This window comes from Symphalangus syndactylus, chromosome 11, assembly GCF_028878055.3.
Source record: "Symphalangus syndactylus isolate Jambi chromosome 11, NHGRI_mSymSyn1-v2.1_pri, whole genome shotgun sequence".
Lineage (NCBI taxonomy): Eukaryota > Metazoa > Chordata > Mammalia > Primates > Hylobatidae > Symphalangus > Symphalangus syndactylus.
Genome location: NC_072433.2, coordinates 17,840,419 through 17,863,608, shown reverse-complemented (window position 1 = coordinate 17,863,608; position 23,190 = coordinate 17,840,419). Strand labels below are relative to the sequence as shown.

General features: G+C 42.6%; 1 protein-coding gene across 1 annotated transcript in view; it reads right to left on the bottom strand.

Annotated features, from left to right (window-relative positions):
- Window positions 1–23,190, bottom strand: part of CDKL3 (cyclin dependent kinase like 3) — a 145,388-nt gene that overhangs the window by 34,361 nt on the left and 87,837 nt on the right.

The following is a 23,190-nucleotide window of genomic DNA, read 5'->3' as shown; positions in this document are numbered from 1 at the left end:
TGTTAAACTGTGTTTCTCTATTTCTTGACCAGTTTAGTAAGTTTATCTTTTTTTTTTTCCTTCTTGTGATGGAGTTTCGCTCTGTCACCCAGGCTGGAGTGTGATCTCAGCTCACCACAACCTCCACCTCCCGGGTTCAAGCAATTCTCCTGCCTCAGCCTCCTGAGTACCTGGGACTACAGGCATGTGCCACCATGCCTGGCTAATTTTGTATTTTTTTTAGTAGAGACGGGGTTTCTCCATATTGGTCAGGCTGGTCTCCAACTCCTGATCTCAGGTGATCTGCCCGCCTCAGCCTTCCAAAGTGCTGGGATTACAGGCGTGAGCCACAGTGCCCGGCCCCTAAGTTTATCATTTTTTTTTATTCTTTTCAATCATCCAACTTTTGGTTGTGTTGATTTTTCTCTAGTTAGTGTTTTATATCTCATTGAATTATTTCCTTTATTATTTCTTTCTTTCTACTTACTATAGGTTTCATTTGTTCTTTTCTAGCCTTTCTTTTTTTTTTTTAACATTTTAAAGTTAAAGCTTAGGTCATTAAATTTAGATCTTTCTTCTTTTCTTTCTTTCTTTTTTTTTTTTTTTTTTTTGAAGATGGAGTCTCCCTCTGTCACCCAGCCTGGAGTGCAATGGCGCAATCTCAGCTCACTGAAACCTCTGCCTCCTGGGTTCAAGCAATTCTCCTCCTCAGTCTCCTGAGTGGCGGGGACTACAGGCGTGTACCACAACGCCCAGCTAATTTTTTTGTATTTTTAGTACAGACGGGGTTTCACCGTGTTAGCCAGGATGGTCTTGATCTTCTGACCTCATGATCCACCCTCCTTGGCCTCCCAAAGTGCTGGGATTACAGGCATGAGCCACCTCGCCCGGCCCTGATCTTTCTTCTTTTCTAATATAAGCATCCAAAGCCATAAATTTCTCTCAAAGCACTGCTTTGGCTGCATTCTAAAAATTTTTATATCTTGTGTTTTCATTATCATTTAGTTCAAAATATTTGCTAATATTCCTGGTGTTTTTGTTTGTTTGTTTGTTTGTTTTTTGAGATGTAGTTTCATTCCTGTTGCCCAGGCTGGAGTGCAAGGGCGCGATCTCAGCTCACTGTATCCTCCGCCTCCCAGGTTCAAGCGATTCTCCTGCCTCAGCCTCCCGAGTAGCTGGGATTACAGGCATGCGCCACCATGCCCAGCTAATTTTGTAGTTTTAGTAGACACAGGGTTTCTCCATGTTGGTCAGGCTGGTCTCGAACTCCCAACCTTAGGTGATCCGCCTGCCCTGGCCTCCCAAAGTGCTGGGATTACAGGCGTGAGCCACTATGCCCAGCCATTATTCCTGGTGTTTTTTCTGTAATGCATAGATTATTTAGAATTGATTGTTTAGTTTCCAAATATTTGGGGATTTTCTAAACATTGTATTGTTATTAATTCTAATTTGATGCCATTGTGGTCAGAGAACATATTCTGTATGATTTCAATCATTGTAAATTTATTGAGACTTGTTTTATGGCTCAGAATATAGTCTATCTTAGTAACATTTGCACTTGGAAAAAATGTGTATTGTGCCATTGTCGGGTATCATGTTCTATAAATGCCAGTTAATCAAAGTTGGTTGAAAGTATTGTTCAGCTCATCAATGTTTTTTTATTTATTATTTATTTATTTATTTATTTGAGACAGTCTCACTCTGTCCCAAAGGCTGGAGTGTAGTGGTACAATCTCAGCTCACTGCAACCTCTGCCTCTGGGGTTCAAGTGATTCTTGTGCCTCAGCCTCCTGAGTAGCTGGGATTACAGGTGCATGCCACCACACCCTGCTAATTTTTTGTATTTTTAGTAAAAACAGGGCTTTACCATGTTGGCCAGGCTGGTCTCGAACTCCTGGTCTCAAAGGATCCACCCATTTGGCCTCCCAAAGTGCTAGGATTAATAGGCATGAGCCACCGCACCCAGCCAGATAACCTATGTCTTTTTATTTTTTAGATGGAGTCTCACTCTGTCACCCAGGCTGGAGTGCAATGGCGCAATCTTGGCTCACTGCAACCTCTGCCTCCCAGGTTCAAGTGAGTCTCCTGCCTCAGCCTCCCAAGTAGCTGGGACTACAGGCACATGCCACCACACCTGGCTAATTTTTGTTTTTTTCTTTCTTTTTTTTTTTTGAGACGGAGTCTCGCTCTGTCACCCAGGCTGGAGTGCAGTGGCGCAATCTCGGCTCACTGCAAGCTCCGCCTCCTGGGTTCACGCCATTCTCCTGCCTCAGCCTCCCGAGTAGCTGGGACTACAGGCACCCGCCGCCACGCCCGGCTAATTTTTTGTATTTTTAGTAGAGACGGGGTTTCACTGTGTTAGCCAGGATGGTCTCGATCTCCTGACCTCGTGATCCACCTGCCTCTGCCTCCCAAAGTGCTGGGATTACAGGCGTGAGCCACCGCACCTCGCTAATTTTTGTATTTTTTAGTAGAGATGGGGTTTCACCATGTTGGCCAGGCTGGTCTCAAATTCTTGACCTCAGGTGATCTGCCTGCCTCGGCCACCCAAAGTGCTGGGATTACAGGCGTGAGCCACTGCACCCAGCCACCTATGTCTTTACTAATTTTCTGTTTACTTGCTCTATCAATTATTGAGAGAAGAGTATTGAAATCTCAACTATATTTGTGGATTGTCTATCAGTAGTTGCTTTATGTATTTTAAAGCTCTGGTATTAAATGCATACACATTTAAAACTGTTATATTTTCTTAGTGCATTGACCCTTTTATCATTATGAAATTTATCTTTATCCCTGGTATACCTTGTTTAGAAATCTACTTCATGTAAGAATGTAGCCACTCCAGCTCTCTTATTATCACTGTTGGCATCTTTTTTCTATCCTTTTAACCTGTGTATTCATATTTATAGTGTGTTTCCTGTAGCATATAGTTGGATATTGCTTTTTTTCCCCAGTTAGACAATCTTTGTCCTTGTCATTGGAGTATTTGAACCATTTATATTTAATGTAATTATCTATGTAATTGGGCTATAGCATCTGTTTTCTCTTCCCTTTCATGTGCTGCTTCCCTATGGACAGAGTACCATTCTGTCTCTACAGTTGGTTCATTATTTATACCCCTTTTGCTTTATGTCTTTTGTTTTGTTTTGTTTTTTTGACAGAGTATTGCTCTGTTGCCCTGGCTGGAGTGCAGTGGCATGATCTCTGCTCACTGCAACCTCCACCTCCCGGGTTCAAGTGATTCTTGTGTCTCAGCCTCCCAGGTAGCTGGGACACAGGTGTGTCCCACCATGCCCAGCTAACTTTTGTATTTTTAGTAGAGAAGGGGTTTTGCCATGTTGGCCAGGCTGGTCTCAAACTCCTGGACCCAAGCAATTCCCTGCATCAACCTCCCAAAGTGCTGGGATTACAGGTGTGAGCCACCACACCCGGCCCCATTTGGACTTTTTAAAAAATATTCCATTTCTTTCCCCATTATGTTAATGTTGTCCTTTAAATTCTTGTTCTAAAGTTGTTGTAAAGCGCTTGCCTGCTAATTCCATTATCATTTCTTTATCTCCTTCTATTGAATATTTAAAATTGTCATTGTGGATCACATTTTTTCTGGGTAGTTTTATTTTAATTTAATTTTATTTATTTATTTTGAGATAGAGTTTCACTGTGCTGCCCAGGCTGGAGTGCAGTGGAGCAATCTTGGCTCACTGCAACCTCCACTCCCAGGCTTAATCCTCCCATATCAGCCTCTCAAGTAGCTGGTACTACAGGCGTGCACCACATGCCCAGCTAATTTTTGTATTTCGTGTGGAGACAGGATTTCGCCATATTGCCCAGGTTGGTCAAGCGATCCGCGTGCCTCAGCCTCCCAAAATACTGGGATTATAGGAGTGAGCCACTGCATCTGGCTGCTGGGTTGTTTTAAAGTCTAGTGATTTTTTTTTTTTTGAGATGGAGTCTTGCTCTTGTTGCCCAGGATGGAGGCAATGGTGTGATCTTGGCTCACTGCAACCTCCACCTCCTGGGTTCAAGCAATTCCCCTGCCTCAGCCTCCCAAGCAGCTGGGATTACAGGCGCCTGCCACCACGCCCAACTAATTTTTGTATTTTTAGTAGAGATGGGGTTTCACTATGTTGGCCAAGTTGATCTTGAACTCTTGACCTCAGGTGATCCACCCATGTCGACCTCCCAAAGTACTGGGATTACAGGCGTGAGCCACCGTGCCCGGCTGTTTTTTTGTTTGTTTGTTTGTTTGTTTTTTGATTTTTTTGTTTGTTTGTTTTATATGGAGCCTTGCTCTGTTGCACAGGCTGGAGTGCAGTGGTGCAATCTTGGCTCACTGCAACCTCCGCCTCCCTGGTTCAAGCAATTCTCCTACCTCAGCCTCCCAAGTAGCTGGGATTACAGGTGCCTGCCACCATGCCTGCCTAATTTTTGTATTTCTAGTAGAGACAGTGTTTCACAATATTGGCCAGGCTGGTCTCAAACTCCTGACTTCAAGTGATCTGCCTGCCTCCGCCTCGCAAAGTGCTGGGATTACAGGCATGAGCCACCACGCCCGGCCAAGTATAGTAATTTTTTCATTGGGTGGCAGGCTTATAACACTTACATGATTGTTAGAATTTTTTAAATTTCCTTTAAAGAAGTTAGAATTTGTTTTGACAAGCCATTGAGTTACTTGCAGATCACCTTGGTCCCTAAGAGTCTTTTTTTTTTCTTTTTTTTTTTGAGACAGAGTCTCACTCTGTTGCCCAGGCTGGAGTGCAGTGGCGCAATCTCAGCTCACTGAAACCTCCGCCTCCCAGATTCAAACAATTCTCCTGCCTCAGCCTCTCAAGTAGCTGGGACTACAGGCACGTGCCACCAAGCCCAGCTAATTTTTGTATTTTTAGTAGAGACTGGGTTTCACCATGTTGGCCAGGCTGGTGTTGAACTCCTGACCTCGTGATCCCCCTGCCTCGGCCTCCCAAAGTGCTGGGATTACAGGCATGAGCCACCACGCCCAGCCAAGAGTCTTGTTTTTAAGCTGTGTAAGAGCATATCTAAAAGGCCTTTTATTGTAAGATAGTTTAGCCCTACTACAAAGATATGATATGGTGTCTCTACTAAATGCCCTGGCTGTTCAAAAATATCTCTACACATTAGATGGCAGAAACTTGAATTGCTCCTAGCCCTGTGGGATCTCTGACAATTATTTTACTTATAGATCCCTGGGAGATATTCTTTGACTGGCCTTGTAAATTTCATCCTATATGTGGCTTATCAGTTTGAGTACTCCAAAAAACAAATACCAAGAAGAGGGTTCTAAGAGATTATAATGTTGTAAGGAAAAATGGGAAGGGAGCCGGGGAAGCTAGGAGAATCATATAATTGCAATGCAGGTCTGACCCTTTTGAAAGAGAAAAGAAAGGAAAGTTGAGTGGAAGACATTTAGACTGCACTGCAGTTCTAAGGAAGTTTGGAAATCTGACGGGGAATCCTCAAGCCAAAGTCTCCCATCAGAGGCATTCTGCATTTCTCAGGAATAGGCCTGCCTTCATATGCCTGAGAAAGTCATTAGCTGGGAGTTAACACATGGGAAGCATGGCCTTACTGCAAATGTGGAGACGGATTTCAGAGTGCAGCAGCTGGGCCCATTAGTCGATTATGCTCTTCATAGTTAGACACATTAGAGACACATTTTTTAGGCCACCAAATATTCACCCCTTGCATCAAACAGATATACATCTCCTCAAAATTCAGAGGCAACCTCCTCCATGATGCCTATTATCCTTTCTTCCTGGGGGGAAACTAAGAATAGAGAGAATAATGAGACAAACTACAGTCCTCATCACTGCAGTTGATCTAAGCCCTGCACCTGGTCTTCACCCTCTCCCTCCTCAAGTGATTCATTCTGAATTTCCTCACTCACAGCCATCATTTCAGCAGGTCTTGGTGCCTTACCTAGTGGTGTGATCCAAACCTCCATTCCTGGGAAATCTGAACTCTTAGTAGTCATACCTTTTTCATACTCAGGTTGCCACATGTGTTCATTCACAGTTACAGTGGTTCAAGGCACTCAAATGGATAATGGGTTGGACACATTTGCCACCCTTCCCCCTTCATGTAACAGTAGTCCTACTTCCTCCTGCTGATCAAGGCCAATTACCCTTCCCGGTATGGTGACTTCTTTTCTTGCCTGCTAGACCTTGGACACAAAGAATTTAAAATGCCATTGTGGAAATTGTAACTTTACGTTAAATGGAACTCTTGCTGTGTGTGACCTCTAGCAAGAGTATGCCCCTTTTCGAAACCAAGAACTCCAATTCTGTCAAAGCCCAGGGTTGCAGGGATGAGAAGTACAAAATCTCCCAGTTGGGACATGAATCCCCATTTTGGGAGTGATAATAAGAGGAGCCACTCCTGCTTCCATGCCCTGACTCCCAGACCCATGTGTTTTTTCCCCCTGGGGATATAATATTCTAAAAAAGTCTCTGCATATATATCCTGCATCTGGAAGATTGGCACATTATCTTTTCAGAATATTTCCTCTGAGCTAGCACTTCATCTGTACTTACAAAGGCTGATCCAGTGTTCTACAAGGCTGGCTGCTTTAGGATGGTACATGTGATATTGCCAGTGAATCCCATGGTCATGAAACTACTCCACACCCTCTTCACTGTAAAGTGGTTGGATGCTATGTTGTGTGGAATTCCATGTCTATGAATTATTCTGTAAGCCCCAGAGAAGCTGAGAATCTTTAGGCAGGAAGTGTAAGACCATACTCAGAATAAGTATCTATACCTGGTGAAGATAAAAGTCTTGCTCTTTTGGGTTGAAAGAAGTCTGATATACTTGACTTGGCACCAACTAGCTGGTTGGTCTCTTCAGAGAACAGTGCTATGTCAGGGGTTCAACATTAGTCTCTGTTGCTGTAGTTTTCAGTGTCCAAATCTTCAACCTCATTTCACCAGGCCTTGGTGAATGATGTATCCTCTGGGTCCTCCCATGATTCTCTGGTTAGACTTCTGGTCTTACATTACACATCTATTCCAGCATGCCTACTTCCCTCAGCATCTTTATCCTTTCCTGTGCCATCTGTAAGGGCAACTCAGGCCTTTCCATTTCCCTGAGTGTTAGCCACAGCATTTTCCAAGTTTCTAAAAGCCATCACAGTAGTGAATTTGCCTTATCCCCTATGGTCCTTGCAAGGGTGTTAAATCCCATGTCCTGAGATAGTACTCCTGAGTAAATGAATTCTTGCTTATCTATGCTTACATTCTAGTCCCCTTGATCAAACACCCTAAAAATCTAATTCCAAGGATACATCCCTGGCTCCTGCTAGTATGCTAGCTAATTCCTGCAATTCTTTTGATATAAGTCTCTTTTCTTCCCTTATCAGGCCCAGCATGTTTTCAACAAAGTTATGCTAGGATTTAGCCTAAGTTATTGACTTGGCAGCCAAAAGTTGGGGCAGCTACTGAGATGAGCACCTGCAGATCACACAGCAAAACATAAGTGTTAGTTCTTACAAGGGAAAAACGAGCAAGCCCAGGGAGTGCAAGGGCCGCAGTGCCAGCATTCTTAGGGGCATTCGATGAGATGTCCCCATTCCATGTTTCAGGATCCCAGGTTATCCCCACTAGGTCCTGACCTTTGTATAATAGGGCTACTGGGCATTCAAATGTCTCATAGCTCTGAAGCTCTGCAACTCTAACAATTAGATCTTCATCCTACTGCTCACATGTCTGCTCTTCCACTGCAGTACATAAGGGGCTCTTTGTAAGATGATACCACGAAACCATCTGGCTTAGCCATTAACCACTCAAGAGCTTTCAGTTTCTGATTATCCCACTGCAAGGCATCAATACAACTCAGCAGTAACCAATTCACCCATCTTTGGAGGTAATCTCCTTCCTGCTCCAAAATCTTTCTCTGCCTGCATCATCACACCTTACACAGAACTTCCCTCTACCACATCATTTTCCAGGTTGCCACCTGTGAAATCTTGAGTTGCTGAACTCCGGTTTATGCTAGTCTATCCATGTCCCACGTACCAGTCAGAATGATGTTCTCTTTGCCTGCCAGGAGGTGAGTGAGCCAGTCCCAGATCCCATCTTGCTGCCTATTTTCTTGGACCACTCTTGGTACCACTTGTGTTAGCTCAAGTCCCCTGAGAAACAGATGGCAAGAGATTAGATATGCAAGAGATTTACTGGGAGAAATACCTGTGAGAAAACTGGGAAAGGAGCCAGGGGAATCTAGGAAAGGCATCAGACTGTAATGTATGTCTGACCTTTGTGAAGGAAAGAAATGTTGAGTGGAAGCAACTTACACTGCAGTGCAGTTCTAAGGAAGTTTGGCAATGCCAATGAAGAATCTTTAAGCCAAAATTTTGAGTTTCTCATCTTCCAAGAATGGGCCGTCCTCAGTATCCCTGTGCCTAGTCACTGACTGTAAGCAGCAGCCATGGGAAGATTCCTTAGTATGAACACGGTGATGAATTTCAAAATGCAGCAACAGGGCCCATAGGTCAAAATTACATTCCCTGCAGTTGGAGGTCTGAGGGGTCTATTTTCATGGCTGCCACAATTGCACAGATTAGTATTCAACCAAAGACTGGAAGGTAACCCATGCAGACTTTTGAGCACCTTCTCTACATAGCTTTTCTCTTCTCTAGTACTCTGCCTTGCAAATTCTAGCCACCTTGGCCTCCCCAAGCTTCTATCCCTACTTCATCAACTCAGCAAAGCTGCCAGGCTCTCCTTGGGTTATGCCATCCTGTGCTGTGGTCCAGAAATTGCCTCTAAGAAAAACCCTATGTGATCATAGTGCTCATCTCATTCATTTTCCATCTATAAGGGACTATGGTCCTGGGTTGGCTGTTGCCCAATGTCTAATGCATTGTTTCAGATACTTTTTTCCATTATCCTAGCTTTTACAAAGGAAGAGTAAGTATCATGCCAGTTGCTCCATCATGGACAAAAGTAAAAGGTCCTCCGTTTTCTGTGGTGTTTGTTTTAAATTTCATTATTTTTTACTTTTATCTTATTTCTCTCTGGGTTTAATTTGCTGTTCTTTTACTCACTTCTTGAGATACAAGCTTGGATCACTGATATTAACCTTCCTTCTTTTCTAGCATATGCATTTTACACATTTCCATCCAACCACTGTTTTAACTATATCTCAGAAGTTTTGATATGCCATATTTTCATTATTATTCAGTTTCACATACTTTCTAATTTCTACTGTGATCTTTTTTTGATTAATGGATTACTTAGAAGTGTACTGCTTAATTTCCATTTTCTAATTAGTTTTTATAATTCATTTCTACCTTAAGACTATTGTGATCAGAGAGTACATTCTGAGTGCTTCCAATCTTCTGAAACTTTGTTGAAGCTGGCTTTACTGTCAAATTTTATAAATTCACCTGTATGCTTAAAAACAATGTATAGTCTAGCTGGGCATTGTGCCTCATGCCTGTAATCCCAGCACTTTGAGAGGCTGTAACAAGAGGATCACTTGAGGTGAGGAGTTCAAGACCAGCCTGGGCAACATAATAAGACCCTGTCTCTACAAAAAATTTTTTAAAAAATAACTGGGCATTGGTGGTGTGTGCTTGTAGTCCTAACTACTTGGGAGGCTGAAGTGGAAGGATTGCTTGAGCCCAGGAATTCAAGGCTACAGTGAGGTATGATCATGCCATTGCACTCCAGTCTGGGCATCAAAGTAAGACCCATCTCTATAAAAAATATTTTAAGGCTGGGCGCAGTGGCTCATGCCTGTAATCCCAGCACTTTGGGAGGCCGAGGTGGGTGGATTACATGAGGTCAGGAGTTTGAGACCAGCCTGGCCAACATGGTAAAACCCTGTCTCTACTAAAAATACACAAAATTATACAGGTATAATGGTGCATGCCTGTAATCCCAGCTACTCAGGAGACTGAGGCAGGAGAATCACCTGAACCTGGGAGGTGGAGGTTACAGTGAGCCGAGGTCACGCCATTGCACTCCAGCCTGGGCAGTAAGAATAAAACTCCATCTCAAAAAAAAAAATTTTTTTTAAATATATATTCTTATCCTCAGTGCAGTGTTCTATTACGTCAACAGAGTCAAGTTTATTGTGTTATTTTGATTTTTACGTCATTACTGATTATCATGTGTTTGTTTTATCAACTATTGAAAGGTTGTGTTAAATCTACCTTATTAATGTTGATTTGTCTACATTCTCCTTTTAGTTCTGTCCATTTTTGCCTTATATATTTTGAAACTATGTTATTCAGTGCATATATATCTAGAATTGTTATATCTTCTTGTGAACTGGACTCTATCATTAGAAAATGTCCCTTTCTATCTCTAGTTATTCTTCTTGCCTTAAGAGCTATTCTCTCTGATAATAAAGAGCGACACCGCTTGAGTACAGTGGTGCGATCTCAGCTCACTGCAACCTCCGCCCCCTGGGTTCAAGTGATTCTCTTGCCTCAGCCTCTCAAATAGCTGGGATTACAGGCATGTGCCACCATACCCAGCTAATTTTTGTATTTTTAGTAGAGATGGGGTTTCACCATATTGGCCAGGCTGGTCTCCAACTCCCTATCTCAGGTGATCTCTCCACCTTGGCCTCCCAAGATGCTGGGATTACAGGGGTAAGTCATTGCACCCAGCTCCAGCTTTCTTTCAATTATTGTTTGCACACTATATTTTTTCCAGCTTTTACTTTGAGCATTTCAGTGTCTTATACTTAAGATATTTTTTAAATGCAGCATATAGCTGGGTTTTTTTTTAGCTTTTCTTTTTAGATTGGAGTCTTACTATGTTGGCCAGGCTGGCCTTGACCCCTAGCCTCAAGCAATCCTCCTGCCTCAGCCTTCTGAGTAGCTGGAATTATAGGTACATGCCACCATACCCAGGTTATAGTTAGATAATTTTTAATCCAATCTGATAATATTCATCTTCTATTTGGAGTATTCTAGTTGTTTTAATGTAATTACTAATACAGTTGGAATTATACTTACCATCTTTGACTTGAGTTTAATACAAATTACTATTTTGATATTTCCCTGATAATGCTAAAATCTTAGAACACTTTATCTCTATTTACCTTCTCCTTCTTGCTTTATTGGAGTCATGAGTTTTAATTCTACATATATTTTAAGCCCTCATATGATTGATCTTTACAGTCAATATTTATTTATATTTACTCACACATTTCCCCCTTTTGTTGTTCTTCATTCCCTTCAAATTTCCTGTTTCCATTTGGGACTATTTTCCTTCTGCCTTAAGAACTCTCTTCAGGCCAGGCACAATAGCTCACACCTGTAATCCCAGCACTTTGGAAAGCTGAGGTGGGAGGATCACTTGAGGTCAGGGGTTCGAGACCAGCCTGGTCAACATTGTGAAACCCCGTCTGTAGCAAAAAAAAAAAAAAAAAAAAAATAGCTGGGTGTGGTGGCAGGTGCCTGTAATTCCAGCTACTTGGGAGGCTGAGGCATGAGAATCACTTGAACCCAGGGGGCGGAGGTTGCAGTGAGCTGAGATTGCGCCACTGTAGCCTGGGCAACAGAGCGTCTCAAAAACAAAACAAAACAAAACAAAACCTCTGTTCAGCTTTTATCTTAAGGCAGATCTTCTGGCAATAAATTCTTTCTGCTTATATGTTTGCTTAGGGGGAGGTTGCAGTGAGCCGAGATCATGCCATTGCACTCCAGCCCAGGCAACAAAGGTAAAACTGTCTCAAAAAGAAGAAAAGTCTGTATTTTGCCCTCATTTTTGTCACAGAGTATACGATTCTAGCTTGGCAGCTATTTTCTTTCAGTACTTCAAAGGTGTCATTTCATTGTCTTCTGGATTTCATCATTTTTATTGAGATCAGCTCCTTTAAAGGAAACATGACTTCTTGCCTTTTAGATTTTCTTTTTATATTTGAATTAAGCAGTTTCATTATGATGTGCTTAGGTGGGGTTTTCTTTCTTTTCTTTTTTTTTTTTTTTTTTTTTTTGAGAGGCTCACTCGGTCGCCCAGGCTAGAGTGCGGTGGTGCTGTTTCAGCTCACTGCAACTTCTGCCTCCCAGGTTCAAGCAATTCTCCCACCTCAGCCTCCCAAGTAGCTGGGATTACAGGTGCACGCCAGCACGCCCGGCTAATTTTTTGTATTTTTAGTAGAGATGGGGTCTCACCATCTTGGCCAGGCTGGTCTCACCTGGCCTCAAGTGATCTGCCCGCCTTGGCCTCCCAAAGTGCAGGGGTTCTAGGTGTGAGCCACCGTGCCCAGCCTAGGTGGGGTTTTCTTTGTATTTTTCCTGCTTGGGGTTCACAGAGCTTCTTAAATACATAAATTTTTGTCTTTCATCAGTTTGTTAGTATTTTTGGACATTCTCTTCAAATATTTCTTCTGCCTTGTTTATTTATTTATTTATTTATTTATTTATTTTTGAGATAGAGTCTTGCTCTGTCACCTAGGCTGGAGTGCAGTGGCACAATCTTGGCTCACTGCAACCTCCACCTCCCGAGTTCAAGCGATTCTTCTGCCTCAGCCTCCCAAGTAGCTGGGACTACAGACACGTGCCACCACGCCTGGCTAATTTTTGTATTTTTAGTAGAGATGGGGTTTCACCATATTGGCCAGGCTGGTCTCGAACTCCTGACCTTGTGATCCACCCGCCTCAGCCTCCCAAAGTTCTGGGCTCACAGGCGTGAGCCACCGCGCCAGTGCTTCTGCCTTATTTTCTCTCTCCTCTTCTTATGGGAACCTAATTATACTTAGGTTAGATCTTTCCACTCTGTCTTGAAGGGGAAACAAACTATGTGTTGAGACTGTTCATGTCTCTGATGTTTCACTCTAGCTGTATGAAACTACCAGAAAGCTCTGTTAGTTTCTCTGTACTGTAGTAGGGGCCCTCTTTCAGAGCTAAGTCTGAATTCTCAGTTTTTTTCTTGTTTCAAGAATCAGTCTATATTCCCCAGGGAAAAGCCACTGTAAACCATCAGCTCAACTCTCTGGAATTATCCCCTCAAATCACTATTGCATCATCAGCTCTCTGCCTTTAAACAGAAATTTCTTGCATTTCACCTGGCTTTAGTGGTTCTCAGTGGATGTTTAGTTTTGTTGCAAACTATCATATCTAGAAGCATAAGTATCTTACGCCACATGTTTTGAGACTGCATTTTTATTATCATTTTCTATGTATTATTATATGGAAATTATCTAATTTCCATTATTATTTCTTCTTTGACACCTTCAGAAAGTATTTTTTAAAATTTAGTATATATGGGGCCGGGCGCAGTGGCTCACACCTGTAATCCCAGCACTTTGGGAGGCTGAGGTGGGTGCACCTGAGGTCAGGAGTTCGAGACCAGCCTCATCAACATGACTAACCCCTGTCTCTACTAAAAATACAAAAATTAGCCAGGCATCGTCGTGCATGCCTGTTATCCCAGCTACTTGGGAGGCTGAAGCAGGAGAATCACTTGAACCCAGGAGGCAGAGGTTGCAGTGAGCCAAGATCATGCCACTGCACTCCAGCCTGGGCAACACAGCAAAACTCTATCTCAAAAAAAAAAAATCATATAGATGGGTTTATATGGGTTATTTTTCATTTTGGGGCAAAATGTTTTCTTATATATCTATTAAATCAAACTTAAATATTGTGTTACTCAAATCCGTATCCATACTTTCTCTTTGTTTCCTTGTCAGTTACTGAAAGAGAAGTATTAAGAATATCATGCTACGATAATGAATTCTTCAAGTTCTCATGTTCACTAAATTTATGCTTTATATATTTTGGTGCAAAAACTTCTTGGCTTTTATGCCTTCTCAGTGAATTAAATAATCATATGGAGTGTCCCTCTTTATGTACAGTAAGTGTTTTGCTTTATAATTTGTTTTTCCTGATAATATAGAGCCACACTAACTTTTTTCCCTGAGTGTTTGCCTGTTATATCTTTTCTAACATATATTTTCACTATTTCTGTGTCCTAATGTATATATATATTTTTTGAGGTGGAGTCTCGCTCTGTCGCCCAGACTGGAGTACAGTGGTTCCACAGCTCACTGCAACCTCAGCCTCCCGGGTTCAAGAAATTCTTCTGCCTCCTCTTTTTGAGGAGTAGGTTTTTTTTCTAATTCACTCTTTACTTAAGGTAACACTTTTTACAGACTCGACTTCATGTGCAGTCTCCAACATAACTTCCAAACTTGCTTAGGTTCTAGGTTTATCTCGTTCCACCTGGGTGACCTGTTCAAACCAGTGCTCTAAACCACCAGTAACTTTGGGCCTTTGATGAGAGGTTTTACAATTGGAGTTTTTCAGGACATGCAGTATACATTTAATCAGATACCCACCACACTATTTCCAGAAATGAAAAAGTAGATTTGCTTTTTCTTCCTTCCTTTCTTTCTTTCTTTTTTTTTTTTTTTTTTTTTTTTTTTTTTGAGATGGAGTCTCACTCTGTCACCCAGGCTGGAGTGCAGTGGCACGATCTCAGCTCACTGCAACCTCTGCCTCCTGGGTTCAGTATTACTGATCATTTTTAACATCATTCCTTAATTCTTCAATAAGTCTCCAAACTACCAAGGTCATTTTGAATTTAAATTATTTGTTCCATACATATTAAGGTACATAATCATATAAAGGCACTGGGGGTTGGGTGATAACGGTTTGACAACTCTAACTTCCAAGAACTAATAGTTTTGTTGATGACACACATAAATTAAGAGGTAACTAGCATCACAAAGCAGGATGTAAAACATAGTATAAACAATAGAATACGGGAACCTAGAAAAAAAGGAGATTGCCTTTCATAGAAAGAGTCCAGGTCATGCAAGGAAGACTACATAAGCTTAAACATGAAAAATTAATACAATTTGGGAGGATCAAAATTTGTTAGAGTAAGTCAAGTAGACCTGATGACTGAATGGCTATCAGATACATGGAAGCTGAAAAAATTAAGTTAATGCCAAGTTTCAAGCCAAGGAAAACCATAGTATTACTTTTAAAAACAAGAAAAGCTAAAAGAGAAAGATGGTTTGGGGAGAAATTAATACAGTTTAGATATGGTAAGTGTTTTAGTCTGTTTTCTCGCTGCTGATAAAGACATACCTGAGACTGGAAAATTTACAAAAGAAAGAGGTTTATTGGACTTACAGTTCCACATGCCTGGGGAGGCTTCACAAACATGGTGGAAGGCAAGGAACAGCAAGTCACATCTTACGTGGATGGCAGCATGCAAAGAGAGAGCTTGTGCAGGATAACTCCCCCTTGTAATAACCATCAGATCTCATGAGACTTACTATCACAAGAACAGCATGGGAAAAACCTGCCTCCAAGATTCAATTACCTCCCACCAAGTCCTTCCCACAACACGTGGGAATTCAGGATGAGATTTGGGTGGGTACAGAGCTAAACCATATAATTCCGCCCCTGGCCCCTCCCAAATCTCATATCCTCACATTTCAAAATCAATCATGCCCTTCCAACAGTCCCCCAAAGTCTTAACTCATTTCAGCATTAACTCAAAAGTCCACAGTCCAAAGTCTTATCTGAGATAAGGCAAGTCCCTTCCACCTATGAGCCTGTAAAATCAAAAGCAAGTTACTTACTTCCTAGATACAATGCAGGTACAGGCATTGGATAAATACAGCCATTCCAAATGGGAGACATTGGCAAAAACAAAGGGGCTACAGGCCCCATGCAAATCCAAAATCCAGTGGGGCTGTCAATTATTAAAGCTCCAAAATGATCTCCTTTGACTTCATGTCTCACATCCAGGTCACACTAATGCAAGAGGTGGGTTCCCATGGTCATGGGAAGCTCCACCTCTATGGCTTTGCAGGGTACAGCCTCCCTCCTGGCTGCTTTTATGGGCTGGCATTGAGTGTCTGCAGCTTTTCCAGGCACACAGTGCAAGCGGTCAGTGAATAGCAAGGGAACCAGCCCCCAATATTTCAACGTAGGTTCTTTTCTATTTCCCCTAAGTGTTGGCCTGTCTGAGAAATAGAGAAAGAGTACAAAAGAGAGAAATTTTACAGCTGGGCCTCCGGGGGTGACATCACCTATTGGTAGGTTCCGTGTTGCCCCTTGAGCCACAAAACCAGCAAGCATTTATTAGGGATTTCAAAAGGGGAAGGGGATACAAATAGGGAGTAAGTCACAAAGATCACATGCTTGAAAGGGCAATAAAAGATCACAAGGGCAGAGAGGCAGAGCAAGATTACAAGGCCAGGGTGAAATTAGAACTACTGATGAGGTTCCATGTCCTGCTGGGCACACATTATCATTGATAAACATCTTAACAGGAAATGGGGTTCAAGAGCAGACAACCAGTCTGACTAGAATTCGCCAGGCTGGAATTTCCTTATCCTAGCAAGCCTGAGGGCACTGCAGGAGACCAGGGAGTATTTCATCCCTTATCTTCAACCACATAAGACAGATATTCCCAGAGCAGCCATTTTAAAGACCTCCTCCTGGGAATGCATTCCTTTCCCAGGGTTATTCCTTGCTGGGAAAAGAATTCAGCAATATTTCTCCTATTCGCTTTCTGCAAGAAGAGAAATATGACTCTGTTCTGCCTGGCCCCATAGGCAGTCAGACCTTATGGTTATCTCCCTTGTTCCCTGAAAATCGCTGTTATCCTATTCTTTTTTAGGATGCCTAGATTTCATATCATTCAAACACACGTTTTACAAAAAATGTGTGCAGTTAATGCAATCATCACAGGGTCCCAAGGCAACATACGTCCTCAGCTTACAAAGATGACGGGATTAAGAGATTAAAGACAGGCATAGGAAATTATAAGAGTATTGATTGGGGAAGTGATAAATGTCCATGAAATCTTCACAATTTATGTTCTTCTGCCATGGCTTCAGCCGGCCCCTCCGTTCGGGGCCCCTGACTTCCCATAACAAGTGAGTCTACCATTCTGGGGTCTGGAGGACAGTGGCCCTCTTCTCACAGCTCCACTAGGTGGTGCCCCAGTAGGGACTCTGTGTGGGGGCTCCAACCCCACATTTCCCTTTTGCACTACCCTAGCAGATGTTCTCCATGAGGGCCCCACCCCTGCAGCAAACTTCTTCCTGGACATCCAGGCATTTCCATACATCCTCTGAAATCTTGGCGGAGGTTCCCAAATCCCAATTCCTGACTTCTGTGCACTCACAGGCTCAACACTACAGGGAAGCTGCCAAGGCCTGGGGCTTGCTTCTCTGAAGCCACAGCCCAAGCTCTACATTGGCCCCTTTCAGCCATGGCTGGAGCAGCTGGGACACAAGGCACCAAGTCCCTAGGCTGCACACAGCATGGGGACCCTGGGCCTTTCTTCCTAGGCCTGTGGGTCTGTAATGGGAGGGGCTGCCACAAAGGTCTCTGACATGTCCTGGAGACATTTTCCCCATTGTCTTGGGGATTAACAGTCAGCTCCTCATTGCTTTTGCAAATTTCTGCAGCTGGCTTGAATTTCTCCTCAGAAAATGGGATTTTATTATCTATTGCATTGTCAGGCTGCAAAATTTCTGAACTTTTATGCTCTGCTTCCCTTATAAAACTGAATGCCTTTAACAGCATCCAAGTCACCTCTTGAATGCTTTGCTGCTTAGAAATTTCTTCCACCAGCCGGGTGCGGTGGCTCATGCCTGTAATCCCAGCACTTTGGGAGGCCGAGGCAGGTGGATCACGAGGTCAAGAGATCGAGACCATCCTGGCCAACATGGTGAAACCCTGTCTCCACTAAAAATACAAAAATTAGCTGGGTGTGGTGGCACACGCCTGTAGTCCCAGCTACTCAGGAGGCTGAGGCAGGAGAACCACTTGAACCCAGTAGGCACAGGTTGCAGTGAGCCAAGATCATGCCACTGCACTCCAGACTGGTTATAGAGTGAGACTGTCTCAAAAAAGAAAAGAAAACAACACCAACAAAAACAAATTTCTTCCACCAGTTACTCTAAATCACCTCTCTCAAGTTCAAAGTTCCACAATCTCTAGTGCAGGGGCAAAATGCTGCCAGTCTCTTTGCTAAAACATAACAAGAGTCACCTTTGCTCCAGTTCCCAACAAGTTCCTCATCTCTATCTGAGACCACCTCAGCTTGGACTTTATTGTCCATATCATGATCAAGCTTCTGGTCAAAGCCATTCAACAAGTCTCTAGGAAGTTCCAAACTTTCCCACATTTTCCTGTCTTCTTGTGAGCTCTCCAAACTGTTCCAACTTCTGCCTGTTACCCAGTTCCAAAGTTGCTTCCACATTTCCATATCTTTTCAGCAATGCCCCACTCTACTGGTACCAATTCACTGTATTAGTCTGTCTTCATGCTGCTGATAAAGACATACCTGAGACTGGACAATTTACAAAAGAAAGAGGTTTATTGGACTTACAGTTCCACATGGCTGGGGAGGCTTCACAATCATGGTGGAAGGCAAGGAACAGCAAGTCATGTCTTACATGGATGGCAGCATGCAAAAAGAGAGAGAGCTTGTGCAGGAAAACTCCCCCTTATAATAACCATCAGAGCTCATGAGACTTACTATTATGAGAACAGCACAGGAAAGACTTGCCCCCATGATTCAATTACCTCCCACCAGGTCCCTCCTACAACATGTGGGAATTCAAGATGAGATTTGTGTGGGGACACAGCCAAACCCTATCAGTAAGGCTGAAGAAACAGCAAAATGATAAAGCGGAAACATTTAGCAAACATATAGAGACTGTAGCTTCAGGTAAATGTCTGTGGAAGAACTACAAATTTTGGAGTAATACTCTCAGAGGTAGTAGCCAAGCTATAAGAGTAACCTACTTCTCTCAAGAAACAGGGAAGAGTGGAGGCCTTAAAAACTGCCAGGGAAACAGGTAGGAAGATAAATTATCAGTAGAACAGAAAAGCACTTAGAATTAAGAAGAAAATGATGACATGTGACAAAAAAGATGGAGTGCTTTGAGGAGGAAAAGATGATTCATAGTGTGAAATGTGACACAAAGGCCAGGAAAAATAAGGATTTTTAAAAAGTCACTGAATTTGACAATTAGGTGATAACTGGTGCCCATCAAAAGCAAGTTTTTATTACTCTGGTGAAAACAGAGCCCTGACTCAATTATTTAATGGATCAAATTTTAATTTTATTATTCAAGGGGTGTTAAACACAGGAGAGTGTTCCCTATCCTTGTGACTATGTTCTGTGTTCCTTCTTCCAAAGGAAAGGTAATGAGTGCCACACAGCAGCAACCCACTGAGCAACCAGTTGTATCCCCTTTCACTTATGACAACTTCACGTGGTCAAAGGACTTACAGTCAAGACTCCCAATCATCACATGGATGCTACCCAACAGATTTCAAGACCTGGACAATTGATTGCCAATTCAGCTGCCCCTGCCACTGCCATTGCCATAACCTACTTGTTTGCATGAATTTTGGTGGCCACGGAGACCCAAGTAGGAGCAATCCTATCAGCAGAGGCATATTTGTTGAAAGCCAGTGTAGCCCCTCACTTGCACAGGCTGCACCCAAAGCCATGGAAACAGCCCTTCCAATTTTGCCTTTGAAATTTTGTGTTTTCTCCTCAAAAAGCGCCCTCATTTAAAAGTATCAGCTTCCATAAAACCTGGATCTGCCTAAATTAACCAGTAACTCATCTTCTCAACACCTTACCACAGCTATGTTTGTAACTTTACTTTTTTTTTTTTTTTTTTTTTGAGACAGCATTTCACTCTTGTTGCCCAGGCTGGAGTGCAATGGTGCGATCTCGGCTCACCACAACCTCTGCCTCCCGGGTTCAAGTGATTCTCCTGCCTTAGCCTCCCGAGTAGCTGGGATTACAGGCATGTGCCACCACACCCGGCTAATTTTGTATTTTTAGTAGAGACAGGGTTTCTCTATGTTGGTCAGGGTGGTCTCGAACTCCTGACCTCAGGTGATCTGCCCGCCTCGGCCTCCCAAAGTGCTGGGATTACAGGCATGAGCCACTGAGCCTGGCCTGTAACTTTACTTTTAAAACTCCACTAACGCACAAAAACTCTGAGAAAATCCAATGTAACCCCAAATGATAAAAGTTGGAAAGTGTTGAGCTAAAACTTGCTTTTCTCAGGATGGAAAAGAATTACAGTACTAGTATCTCTCTTTTGACATGGTACAACTCTAACTGGGTCTCCAGAGATTAATTTTCTTCCCAACCACAATAGCGGATACATTATACAGTTCTCTTTTAAAACTGTAAATGCCATGTTTTTTCTTGTATTTAATGAAACACTTTATGTATGCAGAACAGTTAACTCATGCCAACTTTATGTCTAAATAAATGGTGACCAGTGCACAGATACCCTAGTAGTTTCACAGGCAGTATGCAACAAGAGTAGAGGACACTTTCAGACCTAATTTATTCCCAAAGGGAATTAAGTCAGGATAAACTCAGATAACTCACACAACAAGACTTAAAGACCATAATTCTTCATCCTTGAAGAAGACACAGAGACCCAGTGAACTACTAAATTTCATCACTACAAACCCAGTGTGTCCTGTGTGTGTTAAACCTTGAGTCCTCACAATATCTCTAAGATAAGCTATTTTGTCCCTATTATCCAGCTGGGAAAACTGAGGCAGCAAAGCACCAAACAGGTTTCCAATGAAGAGGTGATAAGAGCATCTGCCTTCTAACTCAGGTAATCTGATACTAATCTGGACTCTCATAATATGTGACTTTAAATAAAAATGGAATGTTTGTTCAATAAACTTTTTTTTTTTTTTAAAGAACCAGCCTGGCCAATATAGTGAGGCCCTGTCTGTATGAAAAATTTAAAAGTGAGCCCAGCATGGTGGTGAACAGCTGTACTCCCAGCTATTCAGGAGGCTGAGGCAAGAGGATTGCTTGAGCCCAGGAATTTGAGGCTGCAGTGAGTTATGATCATGTCGCTGTAGTTCAGCCTAGACAACAGAGCAAGACCGTCTCAAAAAAAAAAAAGGAAAGAAAAAGAAAAGAAAAAATCCCCAGGAGTTTGTAGGTACAGTTTCAATAAATATTCTGATACCATCACATTTTCTATTTGAAGAATAGAGAGAAATTAAAGAAATCAATTTTCCAAACTCAACAACGATCTGAGGAATCCAACAATATTGATGGCAGAATTATTATATAATAAATCCTGTTGTTAAAGTAATTTCATGAGGCATCAGATACTTTTAACATTATAATAATACTGTTCAATGTAATAATTAGTAGCCACAAAGAAATTACTCAGAGTTGCCCAAGAGTAAATGTTGCCTGAAATGTGTATAATCTAGGTCTTGGTTTGAAATGTCCTAAGACTTTGGAGTCATTCACCTGAGGAAACCAAATTCCCAGCTTGCACTTTTGTTGCATCTCTCATCTAGGGGATTTAGACCAAAAAGCACAGCTGTATTAGCACCCCATCTTCATACATTAGTTCAGTCCAACAGGAGACCAAATGGTTGTCCAAATGGCTTGTCCTCTGTTAGGGTCAGAGGGTGACTCCAGCTGTTGAAAATGCTGGACTGTGGGCTCCCTCTGGAGGAGACTATGATAATCTGACTTCAAAGAGAATTTCAGGATCATCCTTACTCTCTTGAGCAAGAGGGGCATACAGACCATGTAACAGCTACTGGAAACAATCAATACAAAGTACTGTTATCCAGAAAATGAAGCTAATACTAACATGATACAGAGGGCATATTCTACCCCACTGGTAAAATTATCTTATATTTCATTCTTCTGTTTTTTTTTCCTCAAGTGACTTACTATGTGGAGTGCTTAATAAATCCATTTATTTGTCACAAAGCAAATGTTATTGTGTGCCAATATATGTTATGCATTGTTATAAGCATGGAGAATACAGCAGTGAACAAGACGTTAAAACTTTGTCTTGGCCAGGCGCGGTGGCTCATGCCTGTAATCCCAGCACTTTGGGAGGCTGAGACAGGCAAATCACAAGGTCAAGAGATGAAGACCCTCCTGGCCAACATGGTGAAACCCCGTCTCTACTAAAAACACAAAAATTAGCTGGGCGTAGTGGCGCGTGCCTGTAGTCCCAGCTACAGCAGTCCCAGAGGCTGTAGTCCCAGAGGCTGAGGCAGGAGAATCGCTTGACCCTGGGAGGTGGAGATTGCAGTGAGCCGAGATTGCACTACTGTACTCCAGCCTTGCGACAGAGCAAGCCTCCGTCCAAAAAAAAAAAAAGAAAACCTTACCTTCGGGAGTCATTTTAGTGGAGGGACACAATTGATAAGAAAGATTCAAAAGCAACATGTATAGCTTGCCAGATAGGGAAATGCTATCTGAAACAAAAACAACAAAACAGAAAAAGGGAACAGAAATGGGGAGAGTTATGATTTTAAGCAGGGTGGTAGGGGAGGCTTTGTAAATGAATAAAGAACATTGAAGACTTTGTTTGGGCTGGGTGCAGTGGCTCATGCCTGTAATCCCAGCACTTTGGGAGGCCGAGGCGGGCGGATCACGAGGTCAAGAGATTGAGACCAGCCTGGCCAACATGGTGAAACCCCGTCTCTACTTAAAATACAAAAATTAGCTGGGCATGGTGGCACATGCCTGTAATCCCAGCTACTCAGGAGGCTGAGGCAGGAGAATCGCTTGAACCAGGGAGTCGGGAAGTTGCAGTGCGCCAAGATTGCGCCACTGTACTACAGCCTGGTGACAGAGTGAGACTCTGTCTCAAAAAAAAAAAAAAAAAAAAAGAGTTTGTCTTGAACTGGAAGGAGGTGAAGAAAGAAATCGTGTAGATGCATGAGGAAAGAGATTTTCTAGGCAAAGGAAACAGCAAGAGCAAAGTTTCTAGGCAAAAGCATAACCATTGTGCTGTAGGAATTGCAAAGGGGCCAGTGGGCCTGGAACAGAATGAGCAATAGGGAGGAAAATAACAAATGGTGCCAAAGAAGGGGAGAGGCATACTGTGTAGGGCTGTGTAAGTTATTGTGATGTCTGTAGCTTTTACTCTGAGTGAAGTGGGAAGCCATGAGGGTTTTGGGCAGAGCAATGACATCATCTGATTTAAGTTTGGTTTTTTTTTAAATTTTTTTATAGAGATGGGGTCTTGCTATATTGCCTAGGCTGATCTCAAACTCCTGGCCTCAAGGGATCCTCTTACCTCAGCCTCCCAAAGTGTTGGGATTATAAGTGTGAGCCACCACACACAATCTGACTTAAGTTTTATGAAGAACACCCAGGCAGTGCATTGAAACTGAAGAACAAGAAACTGAAGGTTGAACAGAGGTGAAGGCAGGAGATC